Source organism: Meriones unguiculatus, chromosome 17 (genome assembly GCF_030254825.1).
Source record: "Meriones unguiculatus strain TT.TT164.6M chromosome 17, Bangor_MerUng_6.1, whole genome shotgun sequence".
Taxonomy (NCBI): Eukaryota; Metazoa; Chordata; class Mammalia; order Rodentia; family Muridae; genus Meriones; species Meriones unguiculatus.
This window is the reverse complement of record NC_083364.1, coordinates 28242738-28270704: the sequence shown is the minus strand read 5'-3', so window position 1 is coordinate 28270704 and position 27967 is coordinate 28242738. Positions and strand designations below refer to the sequence as shown.

The 27967-nt window shown below is 42.6% G+C and overlaps 3 long non-coding RNA genes across 4 annotated transcripts in view; 2 read left to right on the top strand and 1 right to left on the bottom strand.

Annotated features, from left to right (window-relative positions):
- The window catches only part of LOC132648516 (uncharacterized), a 221050-nt gene that overhangs the window by 168100 nt on the left and 24983 nt on the right, over nucleotides 1–27967 (top strand). For both annotated transcript variants that reach the window (XR_009586915.1, XR_009586914.1), the window contains one exon: nucleotides 25027–27518. This is a non-coding gene — a long non-coding RNA (uncharacterized LOC132648516). The remainder of the gene's footprint in view (nucleotides 1–25026; nucleotides 27519–27967) is intronic.
- On the top strand, nucleotides 237–6178 carry LOC132648517 (uncharacterized). The gene is made up of 2 exons (XR_009586916.1): nucleotides 237–528; nucleotides 5344–6178. It is a non-coding gene; the product is annotated as an uncharacterized LOC132648517 (long non-coding RNA).
- LOC132648518 (uncharacterized) lies at nucleotides 1614–21620 on the bottom strand. The gene is made up of 3 exons (XR_009586917.1): nucleotides 21426–21620; nucleotides 21145–21198; nucleotides 1614–2018 (listed from the first exon to the last, which is right to left on the bottom strand). It is a non-coding gene; the product is annotated as an uncharacterized LOC132648518 (long non-coding RNA).

Here is a 27967-nt window from a genome sequence, read left to right as displayed (position 1 = left end):
CTCCAGCCCTGGTTACTGCACGCAGCTCAGCAAGTCTCTGTATCTACCAAGTACGGGGAGAAAGACAAACATGAAAAAAGAGATGCAGGGTGTGTGGACTCACACACACTTAAGGAAGTGGAAGATGATGATCCCTCGGAGGAAAGGGCACGGGGATCCAGAGAGACAACAGAAACTTATCCTAGAGCCAGCTTCGGCCTCTGTTTACTCATTCAATATTTACTGAGCCAGGCAAACCATCCCTCAGAGCTCACAGACCGGACACCATCACCACCGGGCTGCGAGCAGTCACTTCTCTTTTCTAGCGGATGTTTCACTATGAGCAAAGTGATCTCTTTGCTTTCACTAGTCCAGAATGCAAGTCTCTCACCACCTCTCACCACCGTCTCCCTTTGTGGATGGATGTCCCTGCCTCCCACGGAAAAAAAAAAAAAAAAAAAAAAAAAGGGAAATGAGAGATGGACTGAGGTTGAATCCACTTGTCTCAAAATCCTGGATTGGGCAATCAGCCCTGACCCATTGGGAGAAGTGAGTTTTCCTTCCATTCCAATGATCTTGTTGACAGGTTAGGGTGGGTGGAGTGCCTTGTTGTTATAGAAATGACCAAGCAAGAGGTACTAAAATGTTATCCAACATTTGTTTCTGTCCCTGGTTACTGACATATGTAGATACCTATGGGATTGCTCTTCATTCTTCCCTCCTTCCACTTTCACATCACATGTGAACCCCCTATCCTCTTCTCACAATGCCTCTTTTTCCCCTCTCATGTGTCCTTTCATAGGCTTCACACATGAGGGAGAACTACAGTATCTGTCTTTCTGAACCAGGGTTACCTTACTTAGTACTTTCTGGTTCCATTCATCTTCCTGCAAATTTAACAAGTTTTTTTTTTCTTTTTAAAACATTTACTTATTTTTATTTTATGTCTATGAGTATTTTGCTTGCCTGTAGGTGTGTGTACCACAATCATGCCTGCTGCCTGGAGAGGTCAGAAGAGGGTTTCAGGTGTCCCCCTGAACCAGAGTTACAGATAGTTTTAAGCCATCGTGTGGGTGCTGAGGAAGGATCCTAGGTCCTCTGCAAGGGCTCTTGTATGCATTGGGTACACAGACCACATTTGATGAGCTTTTGCATTGATTCATTTATTTTCTATTTTTCCTTTTTCTGTCTCTGTCTGTCTCTGTTTGTCTGTCTGTCTCTCTCTCTGCGTATGTGTGTGTACATGCAAGGACACACACACACACACACACACACACTGGGATTTATCTTAAAGCTTTGCATAGCCTAGACAAGCTCTCCACCACTGAACTACACTCCAGCCTTAACCACAAATCTTAAGTATTAACCTAGTCTTTTTCTGTTCTACACTATACTGGACATACTGCTGTGTAACCCCATTGATTCAAAGCGTTCACCTGAAGAAGAGCTACTCCACAAAGAAAAAGCATTTATTCAGCTCATAGTTCACAGTTCTGGATATGCAAACGTCTACATATGACCGTAACCTTTTTCCTGCAAGAGCCCCAAGGCAAAGCAGAGCAGAGCTGAGCGAGCAGGCGAGTGAGTGAGCAAGAGAGAAAGTAAGAGAGCAAGAGAGAAAGAGAGAGAGAATGAGAGAGAAAGAGAGAAAAGAGAGAGAGAGAGAAGGCAAAAGAGAGCATTTTCTTACGACGCCACTGTTACTCACTCCTGGGGACTCTCGTCTAAGCCCACCCATCTCCCAGAGGCCCCACCACTAAGCACAACACAACAGTCAGGTTAAGAGTCTGTTCTCTGAAAATGTCACAGTGAATATCAAACACCTACATAGGAACCAGGGGCGGGGGGGGGGGGGTGACACATTCAACAGGCATCCAAACTAGAGCAATTTCCTTGAAGAAAATTGGCTGGAAAGTGCTGGTTGGAAAGGAAGGCTGGAGGAGCATTCCATGAGCAGAACACAACACGAACAATGGCCGGAGGAAGGAAGACGTACGCTGTGTTCGAGAGCCGATGACCAATCTTCTTGGAATGGAGGTCTGTTAGGGAGAAAGAGACAGGTGGGTGAACACTGCATGAGAACTTAAGTGTTTAGCTTAGGAACCTGTTTCTCTTTGTAACAAATTGTGTAGTTTAGGACCAGGAAATAGTTTAGAAAGATTAATCTGGACATTTTGTCTAGGATAGAAGCAGAAATACATGAATTTCTGCAGGCCTATGGCCAGAAGCAAATACATCCGCTCAGCTACCCAAGGCAAAAAAGACAAAAAGGGCTCCACTGACCACATTTGCTACAAATCAGAGTGTGTGTGTGTATGTGTGTGTCGTGGTGGTGGTGTGTGTGTATGTGTGTGGGGGGGGTAGGGTATGGCGTCACCCTGAGTAACTTCAAGTAACTTCTTGTTTCGTGTTGAGTAAGCAAAGTCCCTGCTCCTGTGAGAGTGACATCATGCTGGGTGCTGCTGTCTCCATTGCGGGCTACTGCTAAGAAGGCCAAGCAGGCGCTAGACATGAGGGGAAGTGATTTCCTGCCTGGTCTCAATGTTGCTTCCATTTATTTAACATTCAACCCGGAAAGTGATTTTGTAGATCAAAACAACGAAAGGGGCCAGAAGGAGCTGGATGGTTTAAAGGACACAGTATTGTATTTCCCAACAGGTTCATCCCAAGAGGAGCCTCACATAGCATTGGACAGCACTCAGAACTAAAACCTGCTACACTGTCAATAAACAGCAGAAAAGATACAATTTTTAAATATTCTTTTTTGTATCTTTTGAGATTATAATACAATTGCATCCTTTTCCCCTTCCCTTTCCCCTCTCCAAGCCCTCCCACATAGCCCTCCTTGCTTTTTTCAAATTCATGGCTATTTTTTTATACATACATACTTATATATACACATGTATCTATCTATTCCTAAATACATAAATACAACGTGATCAGCCTATTTATAATGTTACTGGGATGTGTAGTTCAGGGCTTACCATTTGGTGATGGATAACCAAATTATGTGCTCTTTCCTGGGAAAGACTTTTTCTCCTGTATTTCTTAGTTGTCTGGAGTGTTTGCGGGGCTTCCTGGGCTTTCCCGCCTCCAGTTTGATATATGTATTGTTGTCCTTGTTCTGCATGTGCTTAGCCAGTCATGGTGGTGAGGTTTTACTGGTGTAGCCTCTGACATTCCTAGGAGACACAATCTCACACAAACTCCCTACTCCTCTGGCTCTTAAAATCTTTCCACCCCCTCTTCTGAAAAGATCCCTGAGCCTTGAGTTCTGGTGTTGGTTTATAGATACCCCCCTCCCCCCAGGACTCAGGTCCTCAGCTCCGTTTTGATTGATTATGGTTTTCTGTAAAGGTCTCCACTTGTTGCAAAGAGAAATTTCCTTGTTGAGGAGTGTGAGCTCTATTCACCTGTGGGCGTAAGGACTAGATTGTAGTTAGGAATTATGCTGGCGTATTAAAGTGATGATTGGAGATTCTCCCTGGAGATCCACGGCTTCACTATAGGCCTGGGTAGTTGGCTAGGTTTCCAGTTTCTAGGCATGATTTTCCTCTTTTTGAGCAGGGCATAGATGAAATTTAAACTCTGTATTACAAAACAATCTCAGGCTTACAAAAGAGTTGCAAATATAGATTATTTGTGAGTATTCTCTCAGTATTTAGCAAAACCAGGAGCTAGAGAATTAAGGTTGGTAAGATATCAATGTTAATCTGTAAGTCTTCTACAGATATCACCATCCGACCCACTGAAGAACCTTTTCTGAGAGCCAGCATGCTCTCAGACATTTCCAGAGGGTCTTGTGTAGCACATCTGCCTTTGCACTCCTGCTATCCCTTTCTTTTTCAGGGGTTAGTGGCACAGCATTGCTGACTCACAGGATCTTGTAATGTTTATTGTGCAGAAGAAAACATGTCATCTTCATACCATCTCCTCTAAAACTGAAAAGCACTGCTTTAACTAATTCCCCATTGATAGACATTTCAACTGTTCCCAGAGTTTCCTATTCAAGCACTGCTGCAGTGTGGAAGTGTTCGTATCCATCTCTTTGTTAACCTGTGGTTATTTCTGTGGGTAAATGCAGAGAGACGGGTCATAAGAAAGTACATGGTTGAAACACTGAACCGCCCTTGCTATCCTAATAGCTATTATAAGGATCGTTCTTGTTCTCGTATCCTAGATAAATATTTATTCCCAACTGAGCAGTTTCCAGGGTTCAGGAGCTGTACAGAAATATGGAAAGGCATAGCCACCCCCCCACCCCACCCCAGCTTTCCGTGCTTTTAATTGCTGTGCACCTTAGAACAACTTCCCTCTTCTATGTCAGGGAAACATCACAATTTTAGACAGGCTCTGAGCCTTATACAAATCCCTTTACAAAGTCCTTTACAAATTTTGGCAGCTGAAGGGCCATTGCCTATGCAGCCAGCATCTGGGGAGCCTGGAGAGGTCATGGGAGCAGAGACTAGTCAGCATGTGCTCTGGGCTCCCGTGACCCAGGCAAGGTTATCATTCAGCAGGTGTTGTCAGCTCTTTCCTTCACTCACTTTCTGTGGAGCTGTTTGCACAGTGCTGGATAAAAGCACTGTCAGGGCCGGAGATGGCTCAGTGGTTCCGACCATGTACTGCTCTGTTCGAGGAGTTCAGAGCCCACCACCCTCATGAGGTGGCTGCAACTCCAGCTCTAAAACCCCCTCTTCTGACCTCCGGGGACACGTGCACACATCTATGTACATAAACACACACAGAGAGAAATCAAATAGATCCTAAAATGGTTTGTTCTCAAATAGTCTCTGGTTTTCTTAGTATGAACCCCTGTGAAGGATCCTGTGGGGAAAGGTGAAGGGCTCCAAGTCTACTCTACAGGAAAGAACACTACACGTGGAAGAGATGAACTCAGCCAAACACAGACCAAAATCAAACCCGGCAAATCAACGCTTGTGTGAGCCACGGCACTTGTGTTGAGTTCCCGCTTATTTATATGTACTCTCTATGTTTGGATATTCCAGTCCACCAAGGACTTCTACTTATGTTTCTAATCTTAAAAATAAAGAAAACTTTGCCAGCTTATACTCCTGCCTATTTCATAACACCCCAGCCAATTGGGAAGAATGGGAATTGAAGGCTGTGATAATCCACTTTTTTTTTTTTTTTTTTTTTTTTTGTCATCGTTGTTTGTATGTTTGAGACAACGTATCACAGTGTCGTCCTGGCTAGCCAGTCTGGCTTGGCTGCTCTGGAACTTACAATGCGGACCAGGCTGGCCTTGAACTCGAGACATCCATCCTGCCTCTGCGTCCCGAGTGCTGAGATTGCAAATGTGCACCACCAATTTATTTATCCCCGCATTTATTCTTTCTTTAGCCTCCGGTGTACTGTGAAGAGGAGCCCTATCAAGTGGCCCCGCAGTTTGTATTATCCTGACTTATTCTGTCAAGATGGACTTCCATGCAGCAAAACAATTTCTGCCTTCAAGGATCCATACAGCGAGCCGATTGAAGATAGTATTTATACCACAAGGAGATTCAGGCAACTAAGAAATGGCAGAGCTGCCCACTCTCCATCTTCTAGAACTTTCTGTGGCTAGCAAGGTGGCTCAGTTGCTGGAGTGCTTGTCTAGTGTTCTTGCAGCCCTGAGTTCAGCCCCCTCTACCACATAAACCAGGTGTGGTGTCTGCTGCCTGTAATCCCAGAATTTGTGAGGTAGAGGCAGGAGGATCGGAAGTTCAAAGCCACCCTTAGTCAGATAATGAGAATGCTTTCTTCTGCCGGGCACATTACAAGGAAAAAAAAACCAAGTAACTCTTCAACCAGCGGCAACAGGAAGTGAACCACAAAGCAACTGAAGGTATCCAGGAGTGATTCTGAAAATAGCTTTATAGCCACTCTTTCTCACAAAAGCATGTGTTCTGTCATGATGGAGTCAGTGATGTGAAGAGGTTGTTCTGTGGACACCCTGAGCCTGATGGACAGCCTTTATGTGGTAGCAAATGAAGCACAAATCCTTCCCTTGCTGAACGTCTGTATGATGCTGGCTGTCACACATGCCTTTCCGACAGGACTGTTAAAGATCAAGCACTAAAAGATGTGAGTAGACTTTGCAAACATTGAAGAACCTGTGCAAATGATATACTACTTTTTGTTCTTCTACAATAAGATTTTAGAATGAACTGATAGAATAAAAATGCTATGAACCCGAGCAGGGGTTGGTTTTATTGTTCTTGTTTGTTGCTTGTTTTTGTTTTGTTTTGTAATGTGAGTAGAGAAATAATTCAAGAGAGGAAATATACTTGGAGCTAGCAACACAGTGCAATATCACTAGCCCTGGCCTTTGATGCTGACTTGCTACAAGTGGGAATGTGGCCACGATAATCTACATAAAATGTCTGTTTCTCTGCTGGGAAAGGTAGATGATAGAAAGTCATCTTGAAGAGTCATTAGTAACGTGAGGGTCAAGTGAGTTGGCATATATGGAATCTGGCGTAATTCCCAGCACTCTGTCAGTTCTAAAAATGTGCTAATTCTTTTTCTCTTTTCACTCTCCTTCCACAGGGTTCTGGAAACAGCCTACAGAAAGCTCCCAGTATTCTATCACTCTGTCCTTTTTTTTTTTTTTTTTTGGCTTCTAACCATAACACTTTTTTGTCTTGTTTTGGTTTGGTTTTTTGAGGTTGGACTGCTTGCCCTAAGTTAGTTGTTGTTGTTCTTTTTTTCTTTTTTCAGAAAATGTACTGCATCCAACTTTTTTATCTTACAATAGGTGTGGACAAGTCTTGTTTGATGAATGGTTGGATTTAATGATCTCTAGCGAGGAATTAATTTGAGAGCTCTCAAGCCTTTGGCTTTAGGAGTTCAGATCCTAGCTGCTACAGACTCTTCATTAGAGTCCTCCCCAACCACAGCCCTTCGGGAGCAGGTTATCGTAAACATGTAATAACCTTTATTTGCCTAGAGCATCCCCGTTTCCAAAGTGCTTTCACATCTAGTACCCCTTTTCATCTTCACAATAATCTTTTGAGTTACTGGGGCAGGTATTTGTAAAGAGAAATTTCAGATCCGTAAAACAAAGGCTGATCTAAGGCTACAAGGCCAGGCATCGGACACATGGCTGGAGTGGCCTCCCTCTAAGCAGCGGCTCTGTGCCCATTGCTTAGAGTTTCTAGACTCAACTTCGGGTGACACTTGAAAAACTCAAAGACACATAACACTTTTACCAGGAGCTAGGATTCTCTGGGCCAGGAATTCAAAACCACATTAAAAGGGACAGTCTGCTTTTACTTCAGGATGCCTGGGCCTCAGATAGAAGGTGTGCTGGTTGGAGGGCCACAGCTGTAGATTAGAATCATCTAGAGGCATCTTCAGCCTCAGAAGTTTAGACTACCCTGCTCAGACTAGAGCGCTAGTTAGTCATAGCTACCTTTCCCCTGAGCGTCCTTACAACATGGTGTCATCAGGGTGATTATACTCTGTACTGCTTTTTTTTTTTTTTAACTCCTTTTTATTTGGAGTTCCTTAAAGCCTCTCCCTTCCAATACCCCAACCCTAGGTAGAAGAGAGAAAATCTTGTGGGGAGAGGGGGCCAGAACCCTTACTTCTGGATGTTTAGGGTCTGTGGGTTCTTTGGGGGCTATACCAATCTCCATCAACAGCAAATGTAGCAAGCAGTCTTCTCCACATATCTCCTCCAAGCCCAAGCCTCTGTTTTACAAAGCATCTCTCCAAACTGTCACCCATCCATCTCTGATCCCTCCAAACTGCCACACACAACACACAATACACCACACACCACACTTTCTCTTTCTGGGCTCTCATATTTATATCCCTCAGAGTCCTAGACCAACCCCCTCTGTGTGCTGCATGAGTCAGGCCATTACCAGCTGGCAAAGGCCACACCCCACAGGAGGCAATTATCAGCTATGGACAAATAAAGCCCAAACTAAAATCCCACACTTGGGATTAAAACAAAAACATATTTATATAACATAACTGAGTTTTAAAAGAAACCAAGTCTTCCGTTACAACACTCTTTGCTTGTAATGCAGGCTCCTCAGAATTCTAACTCCTTACCCACAAAGGGCAGGAGCTAGGTGATCTTTTGACCTAGCACTGATGCCCTGTCCTTTGTATTCCTTGTTGTATACTTTACTGATGACAAATAAGTTCTGCCTTCACACGCACTGCAGGAGGAGGGATATAAATCCCACTCTTGCAGAGGAAAGAGCAAAGAGAGGACAAATCCAGTGATTGGAACATGTCAGAAGTTCATATGTTGGAACTTTAATTGCCAATATAACAGTCATGCAAGATGGGCCTTTGAAACGTGATTCGTTTACCTATGTGGAGACCTCAGGAATGTACCAATGCCATTATTGCAGAAGCATGCCAGTTCTCGGAGTGAATTGTCCTAAGACAATTGTCAGCTGGCTCTCACAGCCTACTTTACACACATTTGAGTTTACATTTTGCCATGCTGTGATGCAGTGTAATAGCCCTTTGCAGATGCAAGCATTCTGTCTCTGAAATTTCCACTTAGCATAGTAATAGATGACCTTATAGCATTTTATAACATGTAGTTTTGGTCAATGCTCTCCCTAATTACTCCTCTCCTCCATCTCCCACTTGTACCATTCCTATCCCCTTTTCTATCCCCTTCTTTAAAACCTCGTTTTCTTCTCTCATAGGCCCCCTTCTAGTCTCATGACCTCTGTCCTACACTCCCATGCAAACACACAGATATAAAAATTTGAAGCTAGGCTCTACATATGAGAGGGAAGATGTAGGGTTTGTTCTTATGAGCCCGAGTTACATTAATTAATGTAATATTTTTTCAGTTCTATCAATTTTCTTGCAAATTTTATAATTCGTATTTCTTTACGGAGGACTAAAATGATGTACATTTTTACTACCCAGTCATTGTAGAACTATGGTATCAGTACGGGCCTTTTTTATTGTCCACCCTAGCTCCTAAATAATTGACACAGAGACCTATTAGATTTATTCAACAAGCTTTAAGCACTATAACTATTCTACACCATCCATACTATCTTGTCTGTTTCCCAGCCATGTGCCTTGTATTTGCCATCTAGTCTTGCTCTGGCACACGCTTCTGCTGTGCATCTTTCTGTCCTTATTGTGAACTCCTCATGGCGAACTCCTAATGGTCTCCTTCTACCTTCTGCAACCGTGTCCAAACACAAGCCCACACAGCTATTAGAGCCACTTTTAGACAAAAGCATCAAAAACACACTCTGGGGCTAGCAAGTTTGCTCATCAGGTAAAGGTGCTTGCCATCAAGACTTTCACCCCAAGTTCAAACGTGGGAATCCACATGGTATTAGGACAGAGTCAACTCTTGCAAGTTGTCCTTTGATATCCACATGCATGACATAAGTAAACATTTACGGACTACATCCTGAGACAAAAAGCCTATTTAACAAAATCGTGCTGGTAAACCTGGATGTATTCATTTGAGTAAATGAAATTACATCTATATCTTTTACCTGCATGAAAACCAGTTAAAGGGGATTAAAGACCTTAATTTGCAACCTGAAACAATAAAACTACTAGAGAAAGACATAAAGAATACACTTCAAGACATACGTATAGGCAAGAAATTTAAACAGAAACTTAATAGCCCAGGAAATAAATAGTTCAAGAACTGACAAATGGGATTGTACAAAATTAAAAACTTAGGCACAGCAAAGGAAATGATCAACGGGGTAAACAGACCACTTACAGGGTGGGAGAGAATCTTTTCTGTTCTACATGAACTTCCTGATTTATGGTGTTGTGTTATAGTAACAGAAAACAAACTGCGACAATTGTCTCTTAAATATTTCACTTTGTAACTAAGGTTGTGTTGTGAAGCCTCAACTATATTGCTTCTTACAGTTCATCTAACTGTTGCTCAGTGAGAATACCCAATGGCTTATTCATCAATTCTCTCATTGAGTAGAATTTTAAAAGCTTGTTGGCATGTGCAGTAGTTCTGTGTATGTTCATATCCACGTTTCTGGCCTACACATTCAGAGTTCTTTGAAGACCAGTTATGTGAGTGGAATTCATAATGTCCATAAATGATCACTTCTGCAAAATAATATCAAGTTGTTTTTCTTTGTGGTTTCATAAACTTCTAGTTCTAGCCGTGACTATCCCCCTTATCAAAACCAACTGTTAAACTTGGTCAAAGTCTATGAGATAACAGTTTGAAAGCATGGAAAGAAGCCAAATCAGGCAAAAGTTCCTAAGCTCAAGTCGTGGGAAGCTCACAAGGCAGATACTCCACCTTCTTCTTCCTTCCCTTTCCCACCTTCAGTTGAGGCAAATAGTGCCCAAGGCTGCAGAGAAGGGGTAGTGGCACAGGCTTGCAAGGCTGAGAAGTGGAGAGAGGGTTCAGAAGAAGTAGGTAGCCCAGAAGAGGGAGTTCTGAAGAGAAGCAACTCCTAGACATCTGCCTGAAGTTTCTCCTTTGCCCTGCTCAGCTCCTGTGCTACACACGTGAAAGAATCTTCTGAGCTGCAAAAGCAACAGCAGAGCTCTCAGTAGCAGGAGGTGTTGTAGGCCCAGAAGACAGAATATAAGTTCTATCATGACTCCAGTGAGCCAAGTGGACAACATACCGAAGTTCAAGACAATACCACAAAGAAAAACACAAACACAGGGAATAAAGAAACAATAGAAAAAAATGATAAGCCAGAAAAGCACAAACAAAGATGCAATCATTTAAAACTTGCCTGTGAATTGATTTGGAAATATATAAGCGATAAAGTCGAAAATTCCAATTAAAGAGAGGAGAAAATAAGGCAAAAGTGGTATCTGAATTAATACTTAATAAAACATCTCTTGAAATAATGAAAAATATTAGTATGTAGAGTGAGTCTCAAACAGAATAAAGAGAAGGCAACACACTTTTATGCACACACACATTTTTTTAAAAGGCTTTAATCCCCAACAAATATATTCTTTAAAAATTACGCTATTTTCATTAAATTTTTTTTGAGACTGTGTTTCAAACATTTCAAGAATGCTATAGGAAATTCTTCAAGCTGAAGTAAAATGATCTCAAGTGAAAGCATAAACATTTACAGAGGAATAAATAACAATTGTCTTTGAAATTCCAGTATCATTTTCTATTTCCTGTGGAAGTCTTACATATTTATACCTGTCTTTTCTCTTAGCATTTGATATTTTCTGATATTCACACAAAAGATATTGCCCTAAAAATAATGTTTTCTAGTTGTTTGTTGAAGAGATATAACTTTTTAATCAGTCACACTACTCAAATACTATTACTTTTAATGCATCATGGGTAGATTCCTTTTAATTTAAAAAATTTATGACTATTAGTGATTTGCTTGTATGTATGTATGTCCACCATGAGCTTTCATAATGTCTGAGGAGTTCAGAAGAGGGTGTTGGATCCCCTGAAACTGGAGTCCTGTGTGATTCTTAGCTACTTTAAGGGTTCTGGGAAATGAACTCATATCCTCTACAAAGGACCAAGTGCTCTTAACCATTGAGGCATCTAGCCAGCCCATGGATTTTTCTCAGAAAGAAAGTACATCGTCTGAAAGCAAAAAAGAAAGAAAGAAAAAAGAAAAGAAAGGCAACTTTATCTCTTTTTTCCTATTGCTTAAGTCCCTAATTTCTTTTTTCCCCTTATTTACCAGCACTTGTTACTTTATAGGCTGAATTGTGTTTATAGCTTTTCTAATATTCGTATTGTCCTCTACCATTTGATAAGCTCAGCATGATAAATTAGAGAAATTATTGGCTTAGATTTACTGAAATTCTGTTGAGCGGTGTGGTACCTCTCTATTTTAGCTCTTTGTTATTTTTGGTATAAAGTTTGTAATCTTCCTGTTACCTGGTATAGTAACTGTCTTAGTTTCTTTTTCTATTGCTGTGATATAATAAAAGCCCCTGAGGAAGAAGAGGGGTGATGTTGCCCCCACAGTTCCAGGCTGTACAGTTCACCACAGTGAGGCACTTCAGGCAGAGAAGCCCCCTACAAACTGGTAAAGCTGTATCCATAATTAGGAACCAGGAATTAGAGAGCCAGGAATGCTTCCATGCTGCTCAGCTTCGGTTCTGTACTTACCCAGTCCCGGATTCTAGCTAGGGGATGCTGCCGCCCACAGTGGTCTCATTTTCTCGCCTCAATCAGCATAATCAAAATGACCCCTACAGGCACTCTGGGATGCTCATCTCTCTGGTGATTCTGCATCTCATCAAGTTGGCAATTAGACTAACCATCTTACATGCAAGGCCAGCACTACTTTCTGTTTCTTGATTAATGATTTCAATCGTACTTTTAAATCTTTTTAAACGTATGATACTTTAGAAAGTGTGTTGTGAAGAGCGAATATGTACATTTATTTTTTTTATTTGGTGAATTGGCTGATTTATATGTGAAGTAGTTATTCACATAGAAGCACTTCTACTCTAGTATCACATCAATTTTCTACATATCCCTATTGTTTTTTTTTTCCTTCTTTGCATTGTCTCGTATAAAGTTGTTTATATTTTCAGTCATATAAGATAAGGTCTTCAATATATTTTCATTATCCCATACCTATTATGGGGATCTCTTCAAGACTTAAGAGTCTGAGCACAGGGGTCTTTCCTGAGACTGATACTCCAACCAAGGACTATGCATGGAGATAACCTAAGACCCCTGCACAGATGTAGCCCATGGCAGTTCAGTGTCCAAGTGGGTTCCATTGTAATAGGAACAGGGACTGTCTCTGACATGAACTGATCGGCCTGCTCTTTGATCACCTTCCCCTGAGGTGGGGAGCAGCCTTACTAGGCCACAGAAGATGACAATGCAGCCGGTCCTGATGAGACCTGATTAACTAGGATCAGAAGGAAGGAAAAGAAGACCTCCCCTATCAGTGGACTTGGGGAGGGGCATACATTCAGAGGGGGGAGGAAGGGAGGGATTGGGACAGGAGGAGGGAGGGAACCACAGGGGGGATACAAAGTGAATAAAGTGTAATTAATAAAGAATTTAAAATAAAATAAAATAAAATAAAATAAAATAAAATAAAAAGATTCCTGGCATTGGATATGCTCTTGTTTCCTCTTTTCTTTGGTTTCTCAATTTCTGTTTTTTAGAGACAATAGCAAATTTACAAAGATACTTGCTAGCCATACATGACATGTTCCTTGCACCATCCTCTCATTTGTTTCACTGAAAACAGTCTACATATGGTTGTTTGTGTGTCAAGTTTTCAAAATTGCTCGTCTCAGAGTATTTTAATATGCCTTTCCATCTGAATGAACAGTTGACTGGATACACAATTCTGTATTTAAAAAAAAATGTGATAACATATCTACATGGTCTTCTTACATACTCGTTGCTGAAAAAAATAATATCATTGTTGTTCCTTTGTGTTTATTCTTTGAAACTTTTACACACAATATACAATATGCTTTGGTCATACCTACCCCTCACACCCCCTTCAACCTCCTCCTTTAGCGCACTATCTGATCTCCCTCCCAACTTTATGCTCTCTATTAAAAACAATTATCATTCTTTTTTTTCTATATGCACATAGGTACAGGGTCAATCCCTGGGGTATGGGGAACCTACCAGCAATACAACACGAAGAACAGTGACCTTCCCTCCCTGAGAAGTCATCAACTGCCAATAGCTCCTTACCTAGGGCCTCAGGAGTAACTCCCTCCTTTATGCTGGAATTTCTTAACTGGCTTAATCTTATGCTGGTCTTCAACAGGTGACAGCTTCTGTCACAGCTTCTGTGAGTTTACATGTGTAACAGCCATACGTATTCCACAGCGCTCCTCTCTGCCCTTTGTATCTTACACTCTTTCCACTTTTGCATTGTGACATTCAGACCACAATCAGAAGCTTCTCTGACCATGGTTGAAAGTAGAAAGAATTTATGTATATAAGTGAAGCAGTTTGCCAACACGACCATTTACAAAATAAATCTCAGTACGTTCTCTGATAGAGCCTATGACCTTCCTAGCCATGGGTTTTTAACCGTGTTACGGTTTCAGGTATAAATTTCATCCTGGCATCAGGCCTCAAATGCAATGAGAAATTGGTTACCCCATAAATAGTCTTGAGGCTATTGCACTGGTGGCAGCTTGGTACCTTTGTAGCTAATGTCTTTCCCCAACCCCTTGTCTCTATCTTGGTCTCACTGTTTCTCCATGAAAGCGTTTACAACTTCTCATTTTCTTCAGTGTTTAAAATTTCATTATAATTTGTGTCCAAATGTATTCTTTATTTTCTTCTATGGGTTCTTTCAATTTTTCATCTTTTACTTTTTTTTTTTTATAATTATCTGCCATTATTCTCTCAAACATTCCCTCTTCTTCACTTAAACCTTTTTTTTTTTTTCTATGACTATCTTTGGCTTTTCTGTACTGACTGTGTTTGTGTGGCAAGACTTTTTCTGGGGAGATTCAGCCCACATGTCCACTCACCCCAGATAGAGAGCCCATAAGAGAACAAAGTACAGATACCATCAAAGTCCAACTTGGTGAACCAGTGAGTTTTGCTGGAGTTATATGCAAGAATATGGGTGAGGGGTTGTTTTCAGGAACAGAAATGACTCAAAGACAGGTGCATCACCAAAGCCCACCCCACCATGGGTGACAGCTCACAAAAAACTGGGAACCTGGAGCACACTGCACAGCATGCAGGCAGCTCAGCAGGTTGGCGAGTGTTCTTTGCAAATGACTCAGTTGGTCCAAACCTCTTCCAGGCAGCTTGTCTGGTTTCTGCTCCTTCCAGACAGCTGGTCTGGTCTTTTCATCTTCTTTGCATCTTGGCTTATCCAAGAGTGACTCTTGGCGGTCTTTATTATTTTCTCTTGGGATATAGGCACCTAGTGAATCTGGTCAGTTTCAGGAACTTCCTGGCGCTATCTCGAGTTGGCTATTTTCTGGCTGAAGGAGCTTCCTTTCAGAATGCAATGTTTCAATCCTGGAGAATATTGCTAAATAACGTACAGATTTCCTACTTTTAAAATGCTTTCCTCAACCCAGTCTCTCAGTCTGCTATTCCACAGCTCTAATGAGTTAATGCCCTTACTAAGTCATCATTATTTACATTCTTATAGTTTTAGAGATTTTTTTTATTTATAATTATTTGTGTGAATGTGCTTGTGTACTTGAGTGTGTGATATGTGTGTGGCTGCCCCAGAGGCCAGAAGAAGTTGAATACCCAGGAGCTGGAGTAACAAGCAAATATGAGACACCCAACATGGGTGCTGGGAATTGAACTTGGTACTTTGCAGAAGCAGTGCTGGCTCTTAACCTCTTAGCATCTCTCCAGCCCTCAATTATCATAGTTTTTACACTTAACATTTTATTTGATTCTTCTATGCCTCTTTTGATATTATTAATAGGACCCTTTAACTGTGTCTGCAAAGTCTTGATCTGTCTGTTATAATACCGTTCCGTTTCTATGTTCTTTTTGTTTGGCAACAGTGGCTTCTTCTGAGCCATGAGCTTCCACTCCTTTAAGACAGTGGGTGGTTCTGTCCAGCAAAGTTAATGGCAAAGTTAGAGGCTGAAGGTAAGACTCAGTCTTCACAGGTCGTGAAGAGTTCGGGGTGTGGCCTGGGGATGGAAGATGGACCCAGAGTGAGGGCTTATTGGAAACCAGAGCTTATCACTCTTCACCCCACTGATCAACTTTTCCAATGTGCCCTTAAGTGGGGAGAAGAAACTGTAATCCACTGGTCCTAGAGCTTTAAGGGAGAGGACCAGGCAGTGAGCACCTGAGGCCAGTCCACCTGCTTTCATTTCTCTCAGGCAGGTACTGGACCCCAGCATCTCCCCGGCTTCACATCTGAAGAGCCCTTGCTCAAGAACTCTAGGTTCCAAGAGTAGAGAAGGACGTGAGACAAAGACTTGGAGAAGCAACAACCCCTTTCTTGTTCTGTTTGGCCACAGCAGCTTGAATACTTTCTGCTTTAAGCTGGGACCATTCCAGATACATATACCCCACAGTCAAAAATAAGTAAATAAAATAAAAAAAGTGAAATGCCCTTTTCTCTGTAGTTCTCAGAAACAATGGGTCAGGTTAGTTCAGTATCTTAAGAATCCCACTTTGCTTTTTCTTTGTATAGTTTGCACACTGTCTACTGCCTTTCCCCCATTTGCTATCCTTTAAAATACAGGTTTGTTTGGTTTTTTGCTTTTTGTTTTTTGCTTTTTCAATTATAATAATTATTATTGTCATCATCATCAGTATCATTATTATGATTATACAATTTATTCCCTTTGTATCCTAGTTTCTAGTTGTAGCCTTCTCCCTCCTCTCCTCCAGGTCTCACCCTCCCTCTTCTTTCTCTATCCCTCTCTCTTGGTCCACTGATAGGGGAAGTCCTCCTCCCCTACTGTCTGGCTGTAGCCTATCAGGTCCCATCACCACTGCTTCGATCCTCTTCCTCTGTATGCTGGTTAGGTTGCCCCTGCAGAGAGAAATGATCAAGGAGCATGACATGTCAGAGCATGTCAGAGACTGTTTCTTCTCCCCTTACTAGGGAACCCACGTGGAGATTGAGCTGTCTATGGGCTACATCTGAGCAGGAGGGCTAGGTCCTCTCTATGCATAGTCTTTGGTTGATGCATCAATCTCTGGAGTCTTCCCTGGGCCCAGTTTTGTTTTTTGTTTTTTTTTTGTTTTGTTTTTTTTTTTTTTTAGCTTTATTGGTCTCCTTCTGGGGCTCCTGTCCCCTCTGGGTCCTTATATATCCTCCTTCTTCCATAAAACTCCCTGAAACACAGGTATTTTTGAGATAGGCTGTGCACCAAGTACTCATGTGAGAAATATATGAGGTCAGCTCTTCCCCCCCCCCAGGAAAAAGAGGCTGACTGAAGGAGCACCACTAAGTCACAGGCCTCACTCTCATACTGCTCTCCTCTGCCACTGACGAGCTGGGTGGCCTTAGACGAGTCGCTCTACTTGCTCGAGCCTCAGTGTTCACTTCTGAAATGTCAAATCAGTAAGAACAGCGACCTAATTAGGCTGATAACAAGATTCAGATGAGAACGGCGTGGAAGTAGAAGGACTTTGTCAGCTGTTACAGGATGTTTTATTGATCATCTGGAGGGAAAGGAGCCTTGGGCTAGATGAAAATTGACTTTTGCCAACTTCAAATTTTTACTAAGTGTTGGCCCAGCTCAAAAGCCTGATGCAACTGAACATTCTCTTAATATAGAGAATGACGAATCTGTGGTTGTTGCCAGAGTTGTCACATTCTTCCAAAAGTGCAGACTTTTATGGGTCCTTGGAAGCTCTGTCGGGCTCTATTTCTGAGGACGGGAACATTGTGCCTCGTTGGCAGGGCTTGTTAAGCGGAGGCCACTTGTGGTCATTGAAGAATCTGGGTCTGTCTTTGTGACATTGGGGATAAGTGAAAGTATTAAAGGCACTCCACTAGTTTCCACTTTGAATGCATGGCTTCCGTACAGTTTGGTGCCTTTTGCTTCCTCATTGCATGAGGGTCTATTTCTTTTTCCATTCTAGTTAAGGAATGAAAAGTAAAGGAAGGTGGAGCAGATCCAAATCAAGACAAGTAGCAGAGGTGGAAAGGAATAAGAATAATGTGTTCTCTGGGAATATATGCAAGGACAAGGCTAACGAGACTTTGTTTTCAATAACTTAAAGTGAAGTTTGTCATTGGAAAGATGATGTAATGCTTTAAAACAGAAAACAAGCCAGAATCCCACACCAAATCCAACTATTTGTATTTCTGCATATTCTTATCTATTTCTTGTCTTTTCATCATATGCATGCATAATGCATATTTCATTTTATGGCCTGATTTTTTTTTCACTTACCATTACATAATGAGCATTTCCTTTTAAAGTTTTCATTATAATGCCTAGATAATATAATTTGCATGATGTTTTCTAACTAATGAAGCCATGATCCTGTTTTGAGACCTTCAATTGGTCTTAAAATCTCTCTCTCTCTCTCTTTAGTGTTTGCTTTTAAAAAAATTATTATTTCATGAAGATCTTTGTGCACTTCGCTTTCTTTGTTGTTGAGCTATATAATAACCTTTGCTTGGATTCCAGAATCCAGTTGACGAGGTGACTGGAAACTGTGCCCAGCCATCTCATGACTCTTCCATACCCTTTCATAAAACAAATTTTAAAAGTGTCCATTCAAAACATTGTAGCCAATGTAACCTCAAGTCTTCCAAGTACTCAGTTTGCTAAATAAAGGGTTTTTCTACTTTAATATGTAAATGTTTCAAATTTGTTTTCACTTGTACGTCTCTGCTTAACAAGAAGGCCTAATGCTTTCCATGTGCTCTCACTTCTTTTATCCTAGATTGTGTTATTAGAATTATAAAATAACCCACTGTGGATTTTCAGATTTTCTGAAAGCTCCCAAGAGAATGCCCCTTACCCCCAAATCCCTCCTGAGGAACTCAGATTTCTAAACTAATGAAATATAAGTGCTTTGTGGCCAAAAAGCCAAAGTTTCGGCTAGTTTGTCTTTCATCTTTCAGTTAACTTTCATATCCAATTCATCTCACTGGGGGTGTTTAAGGAATACCAGAAGCAACACATACTTGCAAACCCCAGCACCCCAATGTCACTATCTAGAAAGCTATCCACATAGGACTTACCCAGATTCAAAAACTGCTCTTTGTTGTAAGAAATGGATATTTGGAGAATGGAGCAATTATATTTTCAACTTGGCTGGTGGGTTGTGAAGAATCCGAGAAAGCTTATTGGAAGAAATCATATCTGGGCTGAACGAACAGGATCTGAAGTAGGCTCTATTTAAGGGCAGTTGTGGAGTTGGGGCCGGTCAAAGCCTTTCACCCAGTTGGTGTGAGAGAACAAGTGGGGCTTGGCTAAGTCTTCTTAAGTTACAGATTCTCTTCTCTAGATAGGGAGGTGGAGTCAGGCAGCGATGACACCAGTTCACAAGGAAAGGGTTCCACAGAAGTATGACTTCAGAAACACAGCTGGCATAAACAAAAACCGGCTAGTTTTTATCATCCCCGTCATGTTAAAATAACATTATATATTTTGAAAGACTTAACATTTACTGTGAAGCTCGCTGTTTTCCAGCACACAGATCAAGCCATGGTGTTATTACTCTGGGACAGGCAGAGGGAAGACAAATGGCTCTGAACTTTAGCTGCTTCAGGTACAGAAAAGGGACCGGATCAACTCTGAGACTCTTAGAAGTCACATAGTAAACACGGCACGGGACATTCTACTGACAGAGAACGATGACTAATAAGGACAACTTTCTGATCTAGTCAGCATAGCAATGGCTCGGGCCCTGCCCTCGGACTGGAGGTCAAAATGAAATCCATGGCCAATCCTCCCTTCCCCAAGCTGTCAGTCATGGAGTGAAGATTTCTCCAGTATTACACGGGAAAGAATGTAATAAATCCCTTGCAGCTTGACCAAGATGTATGACTTTTTGAGTTATCGGCGAATAACAGCCTCCACCAGCACCTTTTAATAAAATCCTCTTTGCTGGAAGCTGTCTCTCCTGCAGAATCAGTATAGATCAGAAAACAGTACCTCATAGTTTAAAAGTAACCTTGAAAGATTTCAAGCCTACCCAGTATCCTAGTGGAAGACTCCTGCCATGGTGTCCCGGAGAAGCTAATGACTGCTGCTAGAAACCCAAGCTTCAGGATCATCTAGAGATAGAAAGGTTCCCTGTGGGACAAGTTACAGGAACACATAAAATGAAAGGTATTTTCCAATTGTCTGCCAATCTGAGTTCTAAACAAGGGATCACGTAGTGCTCATACCCCAGGCAGGCAGAAAGATAGCAAGCAGATTTCTTACAGTGCCCATTCAATGCTCAGAACAGTTTGTCCAAGTCTTTGGTTATTTATTCAAGCCCTCTCTTCCTTCAGACTGTTTCTACCTGAAAGAAGGAACCAGTTATCTAAGAATTCTGATAGTACGGAGATGTGGGGTTAGAGAACAACTCAGAAAGAGATTTGAAGTATTTGCAAAATAGATTTGCATGAAAACATTCTCAAGGTTGCACAATTGGCTGCAATACATCTGTGGGAAAATTCCTAAAAGCCTTTGGGGCAGCGCTGTGCTCCTTACTGGAGTGCCACGAGCAGCCAGGCTTATCTTCTAACGTAAGGAAATAAAGCAACATCATGAGCTAAGGCTACACATCAAAGGGCCATGTTTCAGCACTTCAGTAGCTTGTGTTAGAAGAATGCAGTTTTCCAAGAGCTCTGGCTGGCCTTTCTGTTCTTAGAGGTAAGGGTGGAGTGGTCGGTCACTCCAGGGTGGAAGTCAGAATTCCTTGGTTCTCCTTCCAGATTGTGGTGAGGTCCTGGATACATGGTTTTCGTTTGTTTGTTTGTTTGGTTTGGTTTTTGTTTGCTTGTTTGTTTTTTTTACCACCTCAGTTTCTCTGGTGAGGCCCCTTTGCCATGTATGGGGCTTGTGGTCAAATGGAATTACTTGAAATTTGGCCAGATGGAAATAGGATTCAGGCCTACTTTTCATCGTCTCTGAGGACAGAACTGAGACCAATAGGATGGTCAGAACTTACCAAAGAGGAGCTGGACTGTGGATAAGGTTGAACTGTGAAGAAAATATGTCTTTTTACTTACTTAATGGTACTTCTCATGAGACAAGCTGCCTGATTTGAATTCTCAACTTAATTCTCTCAATAGTCCATAAAGTAAAGAGTCTTAATTTTATGTACCAGGACACTGACACTTGGAGAGGGAAAATAACTGGATTTGGGTTGCATCACCTCTGAATAAGCCAAAACCAAGACTTCAGTCAAATCTTAATCACTTGTATGGAACTGCCTCATAAATTAAAAAGTCGCTAGCACTCCCTTGACCAAAGAATAGGAAAAAAAAACCCTCAAAAATCAAACATTATTTTTCAAGCAATAAAGTTATGATGAGCTTTCTGAGTGACTATTGTGAGCCTGGTGTGTGAATGTAAAGGCTGAGGACTAGATGCAGGAACAGCTTTCTGTGTAGTATGCAGACAACAGAAAGTTGCGGGGACCATAATTCTCCAGAGAATATCCTACTGTACAGGAACCAGGTCCCATAGAGCCAATCAGCTGGCCAGCAAGAGCTCTGAGGAGTGCGTCATTAAGGATCCTATTTGGGTGCTTTCAAAGCCTTTCTGAAAATCAGAACTCACCCAGAGAGGAGTGGCTGCCTTGAGAGTCAGTAAGATTCTTGATCCCTCATGACACTGTGGAAGAATAAATGTTTCAATGTCAAACCATGGTAACAGGAGGCTCAGGGTCCCCAGGCAAACAAAGACAGGGTCAGCCAAGGAGCACATGTCGTGACTCCCAAGTTTGTTGGGGTTCTTCCCGATGAGCTTCACAGTCTGCTGCTCCCCATGCTGGCGCGGAGCCTATTTTGCACAGGTCTCTGGCTTCATGAGGGCTGTCTGAGCTCATCTCTCACACTCACCCAGTTTTTATCCCCACATCTTCATTGGTCTTGGGGACTCCCCATCACTCTGTTGAAGTGATTCCCAATGTTTTTGTTTGTGAAGTTAACATTTTCAGCTTATCTAAAACTTCCAGTTAGAGAAGGAAAACAGTTCAGGGGTCATCTCATTTCACCACTGAATTTTGCAGATGAAAAGTAGGAAGTGCAGAGGTGAGCTGGCAGCCCAGGTCCTGATGAACACTGTACAAAGTACCTTTTATGTGCCGTGCCGCTTCTGGTGTTGAGCTGTGCCAATTGCTATGACAACCAGGTCTCTCCTCTCAATAAACCTACAAAACAGTGAGTTGAGAGGACACGTGACTATGTATGAGGGAAGCTGGGATGTCTCGATCACGGTGTTTTCTGATGTTGAGTGACCACAGTGGTCTCCTCAAGATGTCAGTCTCTCCAGTGATACAATAGGGGAAACTTGGACAGAACCCCAAAGAACCAGGAAGCATCATAGTGTACTTGGCCTGGGACTTGATAAGTTCCACCCCCATGCTCACAGTGTTGAGTCAGGGAGAAAGGTCGAGGGAGGAAATGTGAGGAGTGGGATAAGGTGAGGAGTCGTGGGGAAATACTAGACAGTCCATCTCTTTACAGGCTTGATATTGTTGTAATCAAAACTCACCCAGCACTGCCTCATGGCATATCAAAGAGACCCTCCCTGAGTGATTCACTTCCCTTGGGAAACTCCCTTTGCCTGGACTTGCTCCCATAAGGACCTTGACTTTGTTCTTCTCTGAGCAGCTCTCTTCTCTCTACCTGCCCTTACCTCTGCTTCCAAAGCCTATCTTGCAATGATGACAGACCACGGGCTGCCTGCTCACCTGCCCTGCTTGTCAGGGGGCGCTCATACATTCCTGTGTGGACCGCTGAGACTTCCGTGTGGGAGTGAAGTGGCCGAAGCTTCCCGTAGTAGAGGAAGGGTCTCTAGTACTTCAGAGCAGTAGGACCGTTTCAGTGGGAGGCAGGAGTCTTTATCTACTAGGCTGGGATGCTTCAGGTGAGCCGCAGATACCTACCCATACAGAGTACTTTACAGTGTTAAAATCCGTCACCGTGTGATTGCGTGTAGGCCTCACAATCACCCTCCACGTGCAGCCGTATTCATCATTTCTTCTTGTTTTCTAGAGAAGGAAAGTGGGTCTAGGGCATTCCAGATATTTGGGGGTCTCACACAAGCGCTGGACCTTGGCATGGTTTCCCTTTCCTCACTTTTCCCTTATTGACGGTAATGAGGGATGAGTCATTTCAGGTTTCTAAGCTGTACCTGCAAGAAAGAGAGAGACGAGCTCACGGGCATCTGCTCATTGATGTACGTGTAAAGGGGCAAAGGAAGACCAGTATGTGTCGTGTTGTTGGAAGGAAGAGCAGAGACCACAACCAAAAGCTCACCCTGCTTATGGAAAATAATTTAGGGTACATTTTTAGATCATATAAATTGTTCAAACTGTTCCATAAAATACCTGTGCTTACTTTCATATTAAACTGGTAGCTGGCACAGAGCATATACCAAATAAATAATTGTTGAACAAGTACACTATTTTTTTTTTAGTGAAAAAGAATATATTTTTTCTCTCTCTTGTGTGTGTGTGTGTGTGTGTGTGTGTTTGTGTAGAAGGTGCAGGTGTGTATGCATGCATCAGAAAGGCCAGAGGGCAATCTCAGCTGGTCTCTAGAAGTTGTCCACCATGTTTTTGAATCAAGGTCTCTCACTAGGACCTGGGCATTGCAGATTAGGGTAAACTTTTTAGATGATTTCCAGCCATCCACCCTTCCCTCTTTCCTCAGAGCTGGGATTGCAACTGAGTCTCACCATGCATGGCTATTATTGTTTTTGTTATCATCATTATCATCAATCATTATTAATTTTACTTTACATGTATGGGTGTTTTATTTTCATGTATGAATGAATACATGTGTGTGCCTGGTACCCAAAGGACCAGGAGTTGGAGGACAGAAGAGGACTCAGACCTCCTGGAGCTGGAGTTACAGGTAGTTGTGAGCCACCGTGCAGGTGCTGGGATTCAAACCTGGATTCTCTGCAAGAGTAGCCGTACACTTAACCAACACTCCAGCTCCAGGGGATGGAAGTCAAGTCTTTCGTGACTCAACAGTGAGCACTCTGTCAACTCTATCCCTCTGCCCTCACTGCCCCAAAAACTAAGTTTGAAAGCCTTTGACAATTGAGCAAAACTGAAGTTGCAGGGTGATTCAGCAAACTTAATAGTGGCCAGAGTTTTCCTCTGATACCCCTTCCCTGAGACAATGAGGCAACAGACATCATCCTTCCACAGATGGAAGATCTCAGCTCATTTACATGGGGCATCAATATCAAGCTAGTAAGAAGCCCAGGTCTCCTAGAGCACACCCTAGGCCTCATCACTGAACCCTGTTTCGTCCTCAGGCTTTCGGCCACCCTATAACCCCTGTTGTTTGGCTCTTTTTACACTCCGTACTGGGAAGTACCCATTGGACGGAGCAATCTGGTCTGTGTTTCACAATTCTGAAAAATAATATTTGCTCATGTTTGATTTTGGAGTTCTCATCAGTAACTCTTTGAACAGTTCGGTTTTTATGACTGCGTTCTTTCTCCCAATTTCTGTCTTAAAAACATTTAAATAGGAATGTGTGTGTGTAGGTGTGTGTGTGTGTGGGTGGGTGGGTGTGTGTGTGGGTATGTGTGTACGGGAGAAAAGCAACTTAGCCTGACTTTGTTTCTAAGGTACCCCAAAGCAAAGAAAAACTCTCAGCCCGGTGATAGCCCCAGACTAACAAGGCATGTTTCACTGTGTGCCTTTAGGAGACCTGCAACATACTGGTTTTCCTGCTTGGTTGCATCGCTCCTTGCAGCCTGCTCAGGGAAACCTTCCAGTCTTAGGCACCCAGGTTTTGCTAGCCTCCCTGACTCCTCTCTTAAGGCAGTCTCTTCCCGGCATAGCGAGGAACATTTCCTTTTTCCTCTCTTCCCCCACCCTTTCATCCCCTGCTGGCTCCCTTCCCCCGATGTTCAACGTTTCCCTCATTGTCAGAACTTGTCTTCTAAGTTGCTTCTCTTAAAGCCTAGAAACACCCAACGAAGTGCTCTTGACAAACAATGCATTGAGGTGATGCAACAGCCCAAGGTGTCAAAATAATTAGGTAATTAAAGCAGAGGAGGGTCAGAGTTTCCTCTGTCTGGAAAGACAAACACAGGTTCACAAGGACGAAAGAACTAAACAAGGAAATCAGTTTCACATCTCCCTTTGTTCCCTCCTCATTCTTCAGCTTTGCTCCCAAAACCCAATACCTGGGACAGCCTGATCCCCTCAGACTGTACCCAGAGCCCATCTGACTTAGAAGGCGTGGCCAGTTTGAACCCTTCAAGGTTTCAACACACAGCTTGTTTTTGTCCTCCTTGTTTGTTTTCACACTGGCTCCACCCTAAGCTCCTGTGCAATGGCCCCAAGTAGTGGCTCAATGCCACGGATGGGATATTGCTCAAAGGGGGCTGTGGGTGCTGAGGACAAAGTCTTCTCCCAGGATGCAAGGCCCTTGGGGTCACCTACCTTTGTCTCTTTGTTCCTGTTCTCAGGATGCAACCAAGAGCCTGCTTCTGTCGGGGATTGTTCGAGGTGGGAGCAGAAAGGATGCAGACGTATTGTCTGTCACAGGCTTACTCCCTGGTGACAGAGTGGACACTAGAGAGACATTGAGAGCTCTACCTGAGAGCTGAAGTTATTCTGGAGGCGGAAGAAGATGGTGTGTGACCAACGCCCTTAGGGTGTGCATCGGGACTAAATGCAGAGTGTGGCGTTTCAATTACACGTTTTCTCCAGACAGGCAAGAAGAAAGAGGGCATTGTAGGTAGAAGAGTGTATGCAAAAGCATGGGAAGACACAAAAGCGCGGTGTCTGTCCAGACGGAGGCTCTTCTGGAGGTTGGTGCAAACGAAGACTCAACTAAATTGGCTGATGGAGGCAAAATGAAGGCATCAATAATAAGACACTGAGGAGTCGGACCTGCCCCACAACACCAAGGAACAAACGGAGAATTGCAAACAGAGGGAAGACGTGACTAGATCTCTGTGAGGGTGGAGGCTACTCCCCCACAACCACACTCCTTCTCTCAATAAATCCTCTCACCCCCTCGCCATTGTCAGCCACTTTCTTCAGCCATAAAATAAGGCAGCTTTCGGCTCACCTTCAGGCCTCACATGACGAGCTCAGGGGCCTAGAGACTCTCCTCTTCACAAAGTATCCAGTTTCGAGGGATAGGATAGTAGATAGTTATGCAAAGAGCTTTGCCCTCAGAGACTTCCAATTCTGAATTGGCATCTGTTGCTAATCAGCTGTGTTATCCTGGGCAAACCACTTAACTCCTGTAAATCTCAGGTGAAATGGACAGAAAGGTCACTGCTTCCTCACTAAGGCTTCTAGCTGGGGCAATGAAAGCACAGTGCTCTGTGAAGCACATGGAAGTGTCCAGCAATTCGGTGTGCTGGATCTGACCAACCGGCTCCACTCCACCACTGAGCCAGCTCTCACCAGCAGGCAGAAAGGCTTGTTGCTTCGGGCCCCTCAAGATAAACACCACTGGGTATACTAAGCACAAAAGCACATGAACCTGAAAGAGAAGGTGTGGCCATTTCAGTATTTTGGGATCCGGTTCCTAACCCAAACTATTTGTTATTGTGACAGGCCCTTCTCAGGCCTTCAGATCTGCTCATTTGTTCTGTGTCGCAGAAACAGCAAGCAGCTGGGAATGGTTGCAAGGTGATCTACTTGTGGCTTTGGGGAGATGGTTAAGGAGAGAGTAGAATGCTTCAGAGACAGGAGTAAAGCAATCAGTGGATTACGTGCTTCCTTTAACTAAATAGCATACATGTGTAGATGGTCGCTAACAGCAAACTTGATGCCTGCTTTCTTTCTCTCTGAATTTTCTAATCTGTGACTCTTGAGATGATCGTGAATTAGCAGAGATGTCCAACTGTTCCACGAGGCAGCTAAGGGAAATTTTGTAAATTTAGCAAGTCATATTACTTTTAAAGCAATAGGACCTGTAGACCAGAAATGATAGAGATCCATGACATTTTCAACTAAGTAGCCATTAGGTATTGGAGTTGTGAAGTGGTTCAACTCTTGCTTAAAGATCTAGCTGAAACAGATTTGATTTTCAAAATCTTAAATTTAAAACTTGGCTTTACTCAAGGAATTTTTATTTTAAGACACTGGTATCTTTTAACTATAGTTTGTTTATAGATTTCCTGGGGATCTTAATTCATAATTTTTTAATATTTAAAATATTTTCGAAGAAATGTGTATGAAGAGTAATTTTAATTTGCTCTTTTACATTGACTTTCATTTACATTTTAATGAAAATGTAGTCTGATTCCTTAGATCAGCATTCTCTGATGGCACTCTCTGCCACCCTGGAAACGCTGTGCATTTGTGTTCAGACAATGCAGATGGTGAACTGGAGATGAACACTTATTTCATGTCAGCCAACTGAGGCTCAGTGGCGGCCTATTGCAGAGCACAGCTTTAGATTAGTGAAAGTAGAGAGGTAGAGATGTTGAGAGAAATGCAGAAGCCTAAATACAACTTTTCCCTAAAGAAAGAGGTGGGCGGGGAAAAGCACCAGGGGACTTTATGGAGAAGGAAGTTTGAAGAGAAAAAGAAATGGTTCAGTGAACTGGCCAGTTCCTTAAAAGAACTGATGAGATGAGCACAGTGCTTTGTGTGTAGAGAAGTCCAAGTGTGGCAGTGTGGACACAGTGACACTGGTGCTCCTTCGCTGACCACAGGCTGCGCTGTGAACTCATTGTCGTGAGATGGACGTGGACCTGCTATACCTATCCTACTGAATTTTGCAGTTCCAAGACGCAGCACTACAGACTGTTCCTTGTTGACTCTTGGGATAACATGAATGCATGGGAGCTAGAGCCCGCGTGCTGGACCATTGAAAAGATGAAAATCCACAATCAGGAATGTGACAACTCCTTGATTGTGCTGCTGTTCAAACCGCAGCTTCCATTTCAATCGGAACAAGAGATCGTTTATTCTGGAGCCATTTTAAGCGACAATGGTGAGTACCAATGTGTTTGTGGGTACATCAGAGAGGCAGGTACAGTGAGACAGGAAACTATTCTGTAGGTCCAGTATGTTAACTGATGACATTCTTAGCTCTCAGACTAGGGGAAGTTAGTGTCCTGCTTAGTTAATGTAGCGTCTAACAGGTTTTTATTCGTTTTTCACAAGGTGTTAGCTCAGATACAGAGTGGGGCAACAGGTAGCTGTTCCAAAATAAAGTAATTAGCCTCTGAACATAAAAAATTAGAATCTCTCCACAATACTGAAATTCCAATCAGTCCATCAGTTTCTGAGGACAGAGAAACTCCTTACAGGCACAGCTTCTTTTCAGGAATTTTCACTCATAAATACATGCTGGGTTTGCCCCATAAGGAAAAAATATTACTATTCAGGAGTGATCTGGCAAAGCACAAATAGAAGAACCATTACATCTATCTTATCTGG